Source organism: Cervus canadensis, chromosome 26, assembly GCF_019320065.1.
Source record: "Cervus canadensis isolate Bull #8, Minnesota chromosome 26, ASM1932006v1, whole genome shotgun sequence".
Lineage (NCBI taxonomy): Eukaryota > Metazoa > Chordata > Mammalia > Artiodactyla > Cervidae > Cervus > Cervus canadensis.
Genome location: NC_057411.1, coordinates 45,684,683 through 45,697,607, shown reverse-complemented (window position 1 = coordinate 45,697,607; position 12,925 = coordinate 45,684,683).

Genomic DNA, 12,925 nt, shown 5'->3' with positions numbered 1-12,925 from the left:
AAACCAGTCAATTCTAAAGGAAATCAGTCCTGAATAGTCATTGGAGGACTGATGCTGAAGCTGAAGCTCCAATACTTTGGCCACTTAATGCAAAGAACTGACTCATTAGTAAAGACCTTGATGCTGGGAAAGATTGAGGGCAGGAGGAGAAGGGGATGACAGAGGATGAGATAATTGGATGGCATCACCAGCTCAATGGACATGAGTTCCAGGAGTTGTGATGGACAGAGAAGCCTGGTCTGTGGGGTTGCAAAGAGTCGGACACAACTGAGCAACCGAACTTAACTGATCAGATGTGTCTTTTGCAAGTATTTGTCCCCCAGTATGTGGCTTGCCTTATCAGTCTTTTGACACTTGTCTTTTTCAGAGCAGAAGGTTTTAATTATAACAAGGCCCAGCTTATAAATTATTTCTTTCATGGATTGTTCATTTGTTGTTGTATCTAAAATATCATCATCATGCCCAAGATCATCTATGTTTTCTCCTACATTCTCTTCTAGGAATTAAATAGTTTTGAGTTTTACATTTAGTTTTATGATCCATTTTAAGTTAATTTTTTTGTGAAAAGTATAAGAGTTATGCTTAGATTCATTTTTTTACATGTGGATGTCCAATTGTTTCAGCACCATTTGTTGAAAAGATTATCTTTGTTCCATTGTTTTGAATTTGCTCTTTTTGTCAGAGATCAGTTGACTATATTTATGGGGGAATATTTCAGGACTCTCTGTTCTGTCCTATTGATTTATTTGTCTGTTCTTTCACCAATATCGTGCTGCCTTGACTACAATAGCTTTATGGTAAGTCTTAGAGTTGAGTAGTCTCAGTTCTCCAACTTTGTTCTTCTCTGTTAACAACGTATTAACTACTGAGTCTTTCCCCTCTCTGTAAACTTAAGGATCAGTTTGTTGCTATCTAAAATAGCTTGTTGGAGTTTTAATTTCTGAATGCTTTTGTGATAGAAATTTCTTTTTTCACTTAGCAGCTATTCTTTGGGACACAATTTGGAAATAACATGTTTTGTAACTTACTCCTTTCTGGTGCATCTTATATAAGTTCCTAAGTTTTGGGGAATGAGCTTCTTCAATGACTCTTCATGTTTCTTTGTATGTCTCTACATCTGCTGTAGCACTGGGCAAATAGTAGATACTTAGCAAAACAAACCTGTTCATTTGGTTTTGTGTTCTACTTCACACAGAGAGCAGTTTAGCCCAGCCCCTTGTGAAATGGCCCCACCTTCAGACAACCAGTGTCATGTCATGGAGGGAACACTGGAACAAAAAAATCTCTGTAGCTTACTTTCCTTATTTATAACCTTAGCATCTCAAATATTTAATAAAAAGCTCCCCTGTATTATTAGCTACCTTTAAATTCTTTGTAATCATGAATTGGGGCCTTAAAGCTGGTGATATTTTAAGATTTAAATATGCAAAACAGAAGAAGAGGGTATAACCATGTGGAAATAAGTGAAGGCTAGCCAATGAGAAAAGCAAAGGGTATTTACTCAGAACTTACTAGAGTAAGGGAGTCAGTCACCATCACTTGTGTTTGTGAGAGCACCAAAGTCAAGGAGAGGAGTAGAAAAGCTTTATAATGGGAAATAGGAAAAGCTACAGGTATGTCTTGATCAGAAGGTATTGATGTGGGGAAACTGTAGGTAGGATGATTAGAAGTAGGGCATCCTGTTTAATTGGATGCAATGGGCTGCAACAATTTGGCTTTTTCTGGTTGGTCTTAAGTTGGAAACAAAGGCAAAAGTTAGGGAAGTTCTCAGTTATTAATCAAATCCTGGCCACTTGGAGTGGATTGTTTTAGGGGTTATTGTTGGGCTTTCTGGATTGTTATTAGATACAGGAGTCTGACTTCCTGCAAGTCTGATTTATAGCAGGCTGGTTTCCTGGGCTGATTACTATAGATAAACGTTTGGTTTCCTGGGCTGGTTGCAGCAGAGTTTGGGTCAGAGTTCTATTTTTATGTATGACCTGGCTGTTGCTCATTTGTGGATTCAGTCTTTCATTCTCATTAATTACTTGGGTAAAATTCTCAATTCAACTCAGTTTAAAAGTATGTGCAGCATCATGGTTTGTGTTTCTGGTGAAGACGAAAATAGATGAAACTATGTATTTTTCAGATTTTTTTTTTGTTTTTCTTACAGTTCATTAGTGTTACAAACCATTCATTGATTGCAATAGTTAGGCTTTTCTGATTTTGGAAAAGGCATCCTCTTAAAACTCACGATGGTGGTGAGTTCACAAAGATGTAAAGAACATTTGATACCTGTGGTCTCAGAATGTTTGAGCACTCTCTCTTCTTCCTGTGGGAGCTGGACGCGCATCGCAGAGTATTTAACTGCCCGTGCTGGCTGTCTCTCAGGAAAGGAATTAAGATTAGACAAGGTGTGTGTACATACATCACTTTGCTGTACACCAGAATCTAACAAAACATTGCAAATTAACTATCCTTCAGTTAAAAGAAAAAGATCAGATAAGAATCCATGTGAGACAAGTGCTCAGGCCTGGTGCACTGGGAAGACCCAGAAGAATCGGGTGGAGAGGGAGGTGGGAGGGGGGATCGGGATGGGGAATACGTGTAAATCCATGGCTGATTCATATCAATGTATGACAAAACCCACTGAAAAAATAAATAAATAAATAAAGGAAAAAAAAAAAAGAATCCATGTCATACTTCTTAGCAATTTTGGAACAATTCTCAGGATCTCTGTTTATTTTATTTTTTAATAAGAAAGGAAAGAAGTCCCTGTCCAGGGGTCCCCACACTCTCACTCATGGATTGTTTTTATACTGCTCAAGTTAATACTTTATTTTATTTTTCTTTTTTATTTTAAAATGGTCATTAAACAAACAAGAAAAAAAAAAAAAGAAAAAAGAAAACTATGTGACCCATGGTAAGTGCCCGACAAAGTCTAAAATATTTACTGTCTGGTCCTTGAGAGAAAACATTTAGACAGTTGCCAAGCCCTGTCTTCGTCAGAGAGCCTTTGCCAGGCTTTATAAGTAGGATCCTTTTTGTTTTAAGTGCATGGAGGTTGGGGGTGGGTCTGTGGAGGTGCTTTCTGACGTGTCCACACAGTAGCTGTAGAGGAAACACCAGCCTTACCGGTCAGGCTGGACAAGGGCGGGGATAGCTGGAGGGGCTCTCAGGGGATCTGACGTCAGCTGGCTCCCAGGAACTGTGGACCTAAGTGTGTGGCTTTGTTGTTTTTAAACCGTCATGTCTCCTCCCGTGTGACCGCTCCCTGAGCTGGTCCTGCTGCTTCTTCCAGTCTAGCCTGTGCCATGGATGGACAACAGTCAGTATTTTTATTTTTTTAATGTGTTAGTCACTCAGTCATATCCGTCTCTCTCACTCTCTTTTTTTTTGGTGTGTAAATTAATTTATTTATTTTCATTGGAGGCTAATTACTTTATAATATTGTAGTGGTTTTTGCCTTCAGTTCAGTTTAGTCGCCCAGTCGTGTCTGACTCTTTGTGACCCCATGGACTGCAGCACGCCAGCCCTCCCTGTCCATCACCAACTCCCAGAGTCCACCCAAACCCATGTCCATCGAGTTGGTGATGCCATCCAGCCATCTCATCCTCTGTTGTCCCCTTCTTCTCCTGCCCTTAATCTTACCCAGGATCAGGGTCTTTTCAAATGAGTCAGCTCTTTACATCAGGTGGCCAAAGTATTGGAGTTTCAGCTTCAACATCAGTTCTTCCAATGAACACCCAGGAATGATCTCCTTTAGGATGGACTGGTTGGATCTCCTTGCAGTCTAAGGGACTCTCAAGAGTCTTCTCCAACACCACAGTTCAAAACCATCAATTCTTCAGCACTCAGCTTTCTTTAGAGTCCAACTCTAACATCCATACATGACTACTGGAAAAACTATAGCCTTGACTAGATGGACCTTTGTTGGCAAAGTAATGTCTCTGCATTTTATATGCTGTCTAGGTTGGTCATAACTTTCCTTCCAAGGAGTAAGTGTCTTTTAATTTCATGGCTGCAATTACCATCTGCAGTGATTTTGGAGCCCCCAAAATAAAGTCAGTCACTGTTTCCCCATCTATTTGCCATGAAGTGATGGGACCAGATGCCATGGTCTTAGTTTTCTGAATGTTGAGCTTTAAGCCAACTTTTTCACTCTCCTCTTCAACTTTCATCAAGAGGCTTTTTAGTTCATCTTCATTTTCTGCCATAAGGGTGGTGTCATCTGCATATCCGAGGTTATTGATATTTCTCCCAGCAATCTTGATTCCAGCTTGTGCTTCCTCCAGCCCAGCGTTTCTCATGATGTACTCTGCATAGAAGTTAAATAAGCAGGGTGACAATATATAGCCTTGACGTACTCCTTTTCCTATTTGGAACCAGTCTGTTATTCCATGTCCAGTTCTAACTGTTGCTTCCTGACCTGCATACAGGTTTCTCAAGAGGCAGGTCAGGTGGTCTGGTATTCCATTCTCTTTCAGAATTTTCCACAGTTTATTGTGATCCACACGGTCAAAGGCTTTGGCATAGTCAATAAGGAGGGAATAGATGTTTTTCTGGAACTCTCTTGCTTTTTCGATGATCCAGCGGATGTTGGCAATTTGATCTCTGGTTACTCTGCCTTCTCTAAAACCAGCTTGAACATCTGGAAGTTCATGGTTCATGTATTGCTGAAGCCTGGCTTGGAGAATTTTGAGCATTACTTTACTAGCGTGTGAGATGAGTGCAATTGTGTGGTAGTTTGAACATTCTTTGGCATTGCCTTTCTTTGGGATTGGAATGAACACTGACCTTTTCCAGTCCTGTGGCCACTGATGAGTTTTCCAAATGTGGTGGCGTATTGAGTGCAGCACTTTCACAGCATCATCTTTCAGGATTTGAAATAGCTCAACTGGAATTCCATCACCTCCGCTAGCTTTGTTCGTAGTGATGCTTTCTAAGGCCCACTTGACTTTACATTCCAGGATGTCTGGCTCTAGGTGAGTGATCACACCATCGTGATTATCTGGGTTGTGAAGATTTTTTCTGTACAGTTCTTCTGTGTATTCTTGCCACCTCTTCTTAATATCTTTTGCTTCTGTTAAGTCCATACCATTTCTGTCCTTTATTGAGCCCATCTTTGCATGAAATGTTCCCTTGGTATCTCTAATTTTCTTGAAGAGATCTCTAGACTTTCCCATTCTATTGTTTTTCTTGATTTCTTTGCACTGATCACTGAAGAAGGCTTTCTTATCTCTTCTTGCTATTCTTTGGAACTCTGCAGTCAAATGGGTTTATCTTTCCTTTTCTCCTTTGCTTTTTACTTTTCTTCTTTTCACAGCTATTTGTAAGGCAGAAAACGAAAAAGTAAAATGATGTTATGTAGCCTTAAATTATTCTGATTATTCTGGTAGCTACTTCCATTTTCACTTTGCTTTGTAGGCAAAAACTTTTTTCTTGTTTTAAATGTTTCGATGATGGAGTCACTTAGAATGATCATTATCCTAACCCTTAATATATTCACATTTCAACACATGAAACTCAAATAGAAATAAAACCCTAAATGTATTTGAAAGTCGCTGATACCTTCTTTTTTCCATAGGACAAATCCATTGCCTTTCATATTTATTTTTATTGCTTTGTAAATCGATGGGGAACAATAAAAACCCAGAAGCCTGAATATCAGGAAGAAAAGGAGACTTGGTAGCAACTTGTTGGTTATGCTCTGAAATACTTATTTTTTCTGAGCCACAAAAGCAATGTCTGTCAGCATCTCTTTTCTCTTTAATAATGGGGAAGAGGGTCTCCTCTTAGAGGTGGCCCAGGAGTTTGTGATATGGCAGTACCTTCTCAGAACTTTATCACCACTTTATCTTCACAGTTCTTATTTTTGTTCGTTTGTTTTAAATTTTTTGACCTCGCAGTATATGGGAACTCAGTTGCCTGATCGGGGATTGAACCCATGCCCCTGAGTTGGAAGCATGGAGTCTTAACCACTGGACCATGAGGGAAGTCCCCAGTAGTTCTTGTTTTTGTCAGTATTTGTTTCTCTTCCCTCCCTGGATCATTGTTAGAAGTGTGAGTCATCTGGACAGGTCAGTCTGCGTTTACTATGTTTACACCTGTTTCCAACCCATTTTTTTTTTTTTTAGGGTTAATTGTATTTTATTGTCAAAAGATGGGCCAACCCATTTTTCCCTTCATCAAGCTCATCCAGCCTCCCCAGAACCACTGGCTTCTCTCTACCCCAGTCGCTAGAACTCACCATTCCCTTGCCTGATTTACTCATTAGACTATAAGTTGTTTGTGGGCAGGGACTATGCCATACTCTTTATATTCTGAACAGCCAACAGGGAGCCTAGAATATAGGCTTAGATAAACTTTCCTCTATAGGTGGGTAAAGCTAAACCAAACTACTTAATAACACAGAGGACTCACTCTGTTTCAAGCATGAAGTGCCTGTATGTAATCCTCATAAAAAATAATCCAACATCTCCATTATAATCTACACTCACACGTACATGAGATGGGGGTGCAGTGGTGATCGTAGACATTCTGCCTTTAGAGCAGAGACTATTGAAAGCTTTTTCTCCTAACACTTTCCTCCTAGACATCCTGGGGTGATGATGGTGAAAAGTCCCCATAAAAGACCCCTCATCTCACCAGGGCAAGAGAGGGCAGTGCTTGAGCACAGGTACCAGTCTGTGCAGAGATCTTCCCGAGCTCACCTTGACTGGCCTCGTGAGCGCGTGAGGGTGCCGGGCATCCCTCCAGACCCTTGGCTGTCAAGCCGCCTGGTGCCCCCATGGGCCCTGCGATCAAGACCATACACACAGGCTGCTGGCACTCCGGCCTTCCTTGGTCACGTGTCTTGAACCCCGTGACTTCTTCTTCTCCAAGATCTCTCTTTCTCTATGTTTTCTCCCGGTGTCTACTTGGCTGCCCTCCGCCCTCTCAGCTTTGTTTTCCGCTTCTGCTGCTCTGGCTCTTTCTCTGGCCGAGCCTGACCGCACACAGCCAGCCCACACCCTGATCCTTCTGTCCCTGGCAGCTTCGGACAAAACTCCCACTTGACCAGACTCCAACCCCCAGCGCCGACGTGGCCCCTAAGGCGGGATTCCTCCAGTGCTTTTCACATGCTTTTAACATGGCTGAGCAGGTAAATACAGCTCTAGCTCCAGAGTGGGAGACGGGGGTTAGAAAGCCTTTGGTATCAGACTTGGGCTGATCTCCCAGCCTCACCTGTCATCCACTTCTTGGTTCCCCCCAAACTCCTATTCCCCCTCATCTGAGGGGCTTCACACATGAGATTCCCCCTTCCTGGGAGCCTCCTCACCCCCACCCTCCACCACTCATTCTTTGGGCCTGTTTGATGTCACCCCCCTTGGGGAGCCCGCATTGCTGTGTCCCCCCAACCCTGGCCTGAATCACGTAGGTGCCTTTTCTTCCTTCTCCTTTGTCACCCAGTGCCTCTCCATCACCTCCATGAGAGCTGGCCTGCCTCACTGCGCAGCACAGTTCAAACTCCTTTACGAGAATTAACTCAACTGATTCTCCCCCACAACCCTGAGACATGTAGCATTAAAAAAAAAAAAATTAACATTCTTTATACAATTGTCAGAAGTTATTTTCCATTTACATTTTCCACAAGCTATTGGCTATATTCCCCCATGTTGTACGGTAAGTACATCCTTGTAGCCTATCTTACACCCAACAGTTTGGACGCTCTACTCCCCCCAACCACGGGTGACCGCTAGTTTGTTCTCTACATCTGAGTCTGCTTCTTGTTTATTTTATTTTTTTTAACTATTTTTGTCTCTGCTTCACAGATGAGAGAAATTAAAGAATGTGTATAAAGATACACATGGAATTAGGTCCAATCAGGGGTTGAACCCAGGCCGTCTTGCTCTGGGGCCCCTTGGTGTCATTATTCTTAACTTCCTCTTCTGTGTGGCATTTCTTACACCACATGGCACTGTCTCTTCACCCCAGTTTTATTCACAGCTGCATCCTAGCGTGAAGCACATATCCTGACAAAAAATAAGCTCAATTAATACTTTTTTGTGCAATGCGTGCCTGAATTCTGCTTCTTGATATTGTGTGTCTCCCAAATTCAAATAATGCATTCCTGACTCTTGATCTGATGAGATCAAATGTGACAGAAAAACAAGGACGACCAGCTGACGGGTGTGTGGTCTTTGGTCCCTTAATGATCTCTATGTTAATCAATCTTATTTGATAGGAACAATTGCAGCCAAAAGGAAAGTGTTGTCTATCTCTGCCCCACATTTTACGCAGTCAGATGGAGGCGGAGCATTTAAGTGACTGGTCCAAGGTCACGCATGGAGCTGGTGACCAACAGGATGCCAGGCTGGCTGACTTCCAGTCCTGTGTCCTTTCTCTGCACCTGGCCAAACAGAAACGACCGTCACATGAAGGTGAGCAGGTAAAACAAGCACCAAATATGTAACTGGCTTGATTCTGAGTGCAAACAGCACAAAGCTCTAGCACTCCCTGGGGCGGTGATCAGCCCAGAGTAAACACAGGGCATCTGATAGGGAGGCATGGTTGGCCCAGAAAAGGCTTAGGCTCAGCAAAGCTCTAGGCGTGTTTCGCTTCTAGCTCGGTCTTTATTGCTCTGTGACCCTGAGTGTGTTCCTTTTCTTCTCTGGTCTCCAGTCCATTCTGTAGAACTGACTGTTTGCCACCCACCTTGAATTCCATGTTGGAGCCCTAACCCAGAATGTGATGATATGTGGAGTAGGCCTTTGGGAGGTAATTATGTTCATGAGGTCATGAGCTGGGGCCCCATCATTGGATTAGTGTCCTTGTAAAAAAACAAAAACAAAAGCCAAAACAGCATCTGTAAGCCAGGAAGTGGCCACTCACCAGGAACAGAAACTGCCCCTTGATTTTGGACTTCCAGCCTTCAGAACTGTGAGAATACATGTCTGTTGCTTAAGACCCTCAGTCTCTGGAATTTTCTGCCAGCAGCCCCAGCTGATTCAGATGAAGGGCTTTATGAGCTTGATCTGGAAGGCTCCTTCTGGCTCTGCAGTTCTAACGCTTCTCAAGGTCCCCTCTGCTGCTGGCTTAGTTCCCTCCTGCCACACTTCTGTCCACCAGCCACTCCTCCTCTCGCAAAGGCTTCCTCCAGCCCCTCGTCATTAATCAGAATCATCTGCCAATGCAGAGGTCTCAGCTTACAGGTGTCGAAGAAGAAGCAGTGCCTTTGGGTCAAATCCAGATACTTCCCTTTAATTTATGTGACCTTGAGCAGGTTCTTCTCTTAGCCTCCATCTGCAAAGTGCATTAATAATACAGGGCAAAGGTCGCTGGAATGATTAAGTGGAATTAAACATGTCCAGTACCCACATATTACCATATGTTTCCTAACAGTTTGGGGCTCCCCTCGTAGCTCAGTCAGTAAAGAATCTGCCTGCCATGCAGGGGACCCAGGTTCGATTCCTGTGTTGGGAAGATCCCCTGGAGAAGGAAATGGCAACACACTCCAGTATCCTTGCCTGGAGAGTTCCATGGATGGAGGAGATTGGCGGGCTACAGCCCATGGGGTCACAAGAGTCAGACATGACTTAGCGACTAAAGAGAGAGAGTACCCACATAGGTGGGGAGTCTAAAACATTTTTCTGGAAAAAGTTGTATAGTAAATAATTTGCCCTTGCAGGGGACTATGGTCCCTCAGCTTTGCATTGTAGGGCGAATACAACTATGGACAGTGTGTAAACAAATGGGCATGGCTATATTTCAATAAAACTTTATTTATAAAAGCAGGTGGCAGACTGGATTTGCATCTCTGCCCCGCAGCTGCCATGGTTTTCTTGTCTATAGAGTAGATTATGATTCTCATTACTTTTTTGTTGAAACACACTTTAGGCTATTTTGCACTGGGTCTCTGTCTTTCTCTGGGGCTTCTCCTCCCCTTCTGGCTTTGCCTTCTTTCCCAGATTATAAGCACCTTGACAGCAAGATGAGATGTTCTCATTGATGTCTCTTCACCTAGATTTTCAAGCACAAGCACTCTTAGAAGAGCTGTGTTGAAGTGGAATGAAAAGGAGGCCCCCCACCCTGATTCCAGGCCCAGAGTCCAGCATCTGAAGGCCCCCAAACACAGTTGGAGAAGACATCCTTTCTCAGGTCCTGTGGGGCCTGCAGACGGGGTGGGCTTTGCTTTCTAAAGAGATGCTGTGCTTTGAGTTCAGTGACTTGCCCCAGCTGAACACTGGGGAGGTGGCCAGCGGTGGAGCGGGTGCGGAGGCCCCGGCAGAGGTTTCCTGTCCCCCCAGCCACACCTCGGGCTCCGCTGATAGGGGACCTGCTGTTCCTCGTCCGTTGTGTGGTGCTGAGGGTGATGGGCAGGGCTGTGAGCAGCCCTCATTCCAGGGAGCTCAGCTCAATGAAAACAGAATGATAAAGGGCCAAGAGGGGAGGAAGTGGGTGCTCGCCACACTAATGCACCAGCTCGGAAATTGAAGTGACCTGTCGGGTGAGCGTCCCCAGAGCAAAGATGACATTTGCTGAGAGTCTCTCTGGGCTTGGAATGGGAACCGAGCTCTGAGATGCTCGTCACTGGAACACGCCGAGATTCAGTAACCCATCTGGCAGTTATTCTGCCCATCTCAGGATCCTGGCCAGCGGCCAGGCAGGAACAAATCACGTGCTTTTCTGTTAATCCTCAGTGCAGTTCCAACAGCACCCGGCAGGCCCCAGCTCCACGGGATTAGTCAGTGCCACTCTGCTTGGCTCTGCAGTCAGGGAAGCCCCTAGAAATGCTCCTGGCTGCTCCCAGGGCCCTGGGCATGCCACCAGGAGGGGCCAGGGTGATTGTGGGTGATGGGAGACCCTGGCTCTCAGCGTCATGGGCTTAGGTTGACTCCTGGCTCTGCAAAGACAAGAGGAAGAACTTCATTCTCCTTCAGGGGAAAGATGGTCTCTGCAGACCTACTTTTTGGCTTCACATTTCAACTGTGTCAACCGCTCTGTGAGTTGGGCACATTGCTTAATGTTCGGGGTTCCTCCTGGTGTGAAATGGGAGCAATATGGTGCCTCCTCCAAGGGTTGTTGTGAGCACCAGATGAGCCAGTGAACATACACACGCACACCCCACAGATAGATACATACACACACCACATGCACAACACATCACACACACAACACACATACCATAAACACAATGCACCACACACACAACACATGCAGCATGACTCAGTGGTAAAGAATCTGCCTGCCAATGTGGGAAGCATGGGTTTGATCCCTGTGTTGGGAAGATCCCCTGGAGAAGGAAATGGCAACCCACTCCAGTATTCTTGCCTGGAGAATCCCCTGGACAGAGGAGCCTGGTGGGCTACAGTCCAGGGGGTCTCACAAGTTGGACAGGACTTAGTGACTAAACAATGAGAAGACATGACTTTGGTGAGTATTTCTTCACCCATAAAGGGGGATAATGACAACCACATCTTAGGATCCCTGTTAGATTAAATCATGAAGGTGAAGCCCCATCCCTGGTGCACAGGAGGTCATCAGTGAATGTCGGTCACTCTGTGGCTCCCATCACTGCAGATTGGTTATGTGACGTTAAGCTATTCATCAAGAATCTCAGATTGTGGACCAGCTCTGCCAACAATTAGCTGTGTGACCTCAGGCTGGTTACTGCCCCTCTCTGTCCTTAGATGTCTTTACTCTAAGATGAGCGAGTCAGACTAGATTTGCTCTTTCTGCTTGAATACTTCAGCCTTTGCAGAAGGTTGGGGAAATTTAGCATGCATGATCGCTTTGTAGAGATTTGCCTTTTGCACTAGTTCGATGTAGATGGGAGAGGGTCACAGGCAGGATGTTCCAGCATGTGACAACTGGTGACATGTGACAAGGCAGGGGCTCCCTGTGCAACCCACTAAGATTTCTTCCTTCCAAAGAAGAGCATGGCTTCCTTACCCCTTAGTGGCCCTTGGACTCATCATCATCATCACCATCATTATCACAATCATTTTAGAGAGGTATTAAACGCTTCACACATATTAATTCATTTGACCCTCACAATAATGAGATGCCATTATTAGCCTCGTGTTGCAGATGAGGAAACAGGACACAGAGAAAGTAACATAGCCAGAGTAACACACATACTAAGTGGAAATGGGCTTTGATCACCACGGTTAGAGTTCCGAGGCTGCCTCTTGGCTGCAGGACTTACCTGGCAAGCCAGGTAAACGATCAGACTGCTGGCTGCAGGACATCCAGTGAAGCAGGGCAAACAGTGGGCCAGGGGGCAGATGGACTGAGTTCATCTGGGCCCATCTTACCCCTGCTGGAGGCCGAGGGCAGATGGCACGTCTTCTCTGGGTCACGGGTGCCCAGTTTGGGAGGGTCAAGTAAGAACACTGCCTTCAGCCAGGGTCAGGAGAGGGGCCAGAGGGGTGACCTGTTGAAAGGTCACACCCACTTGTTACCAGCCTCCTTGCTAGCGTGCTCATGAAGGCAATGACATGCGTTAGTATTGACACAGGATGGTGTGTGGGCCTGAAGGGGCAGGTCATTGTCAGGGAAAGATGCTGAGGCTTCCTAAGTGTAAGAAGACCTGAAACAGAGAATCAGAGAACCCACAGACCTTCCACATCACTTGGCGTGTCCTAAGAAACACCACGTATTAACATGAAATAAACCTCTGTGTGCTTTGGCCACTCAGCCTCCTTGGACAGGTTCACGGTTGACCTCCCAGAGCTTTCTGGAGAAGAACAGCAAGAGTGCACTCATGTGATGTCCAGAGAATATCCAGAATGTGACCCCACTGCTTCCACACCGGCTCCAGACCCCTCAGAAGCTGCTACCATGTCATTAAGACAACTCAGCAAGCATTTAACCTTTGGCTCGATACAGTGCTTCCATTGGACAGATGAGGAAGCTGAGGTTTAGGCTTAAGTCAATTGATCACAAGCACACAGGCTGTAGC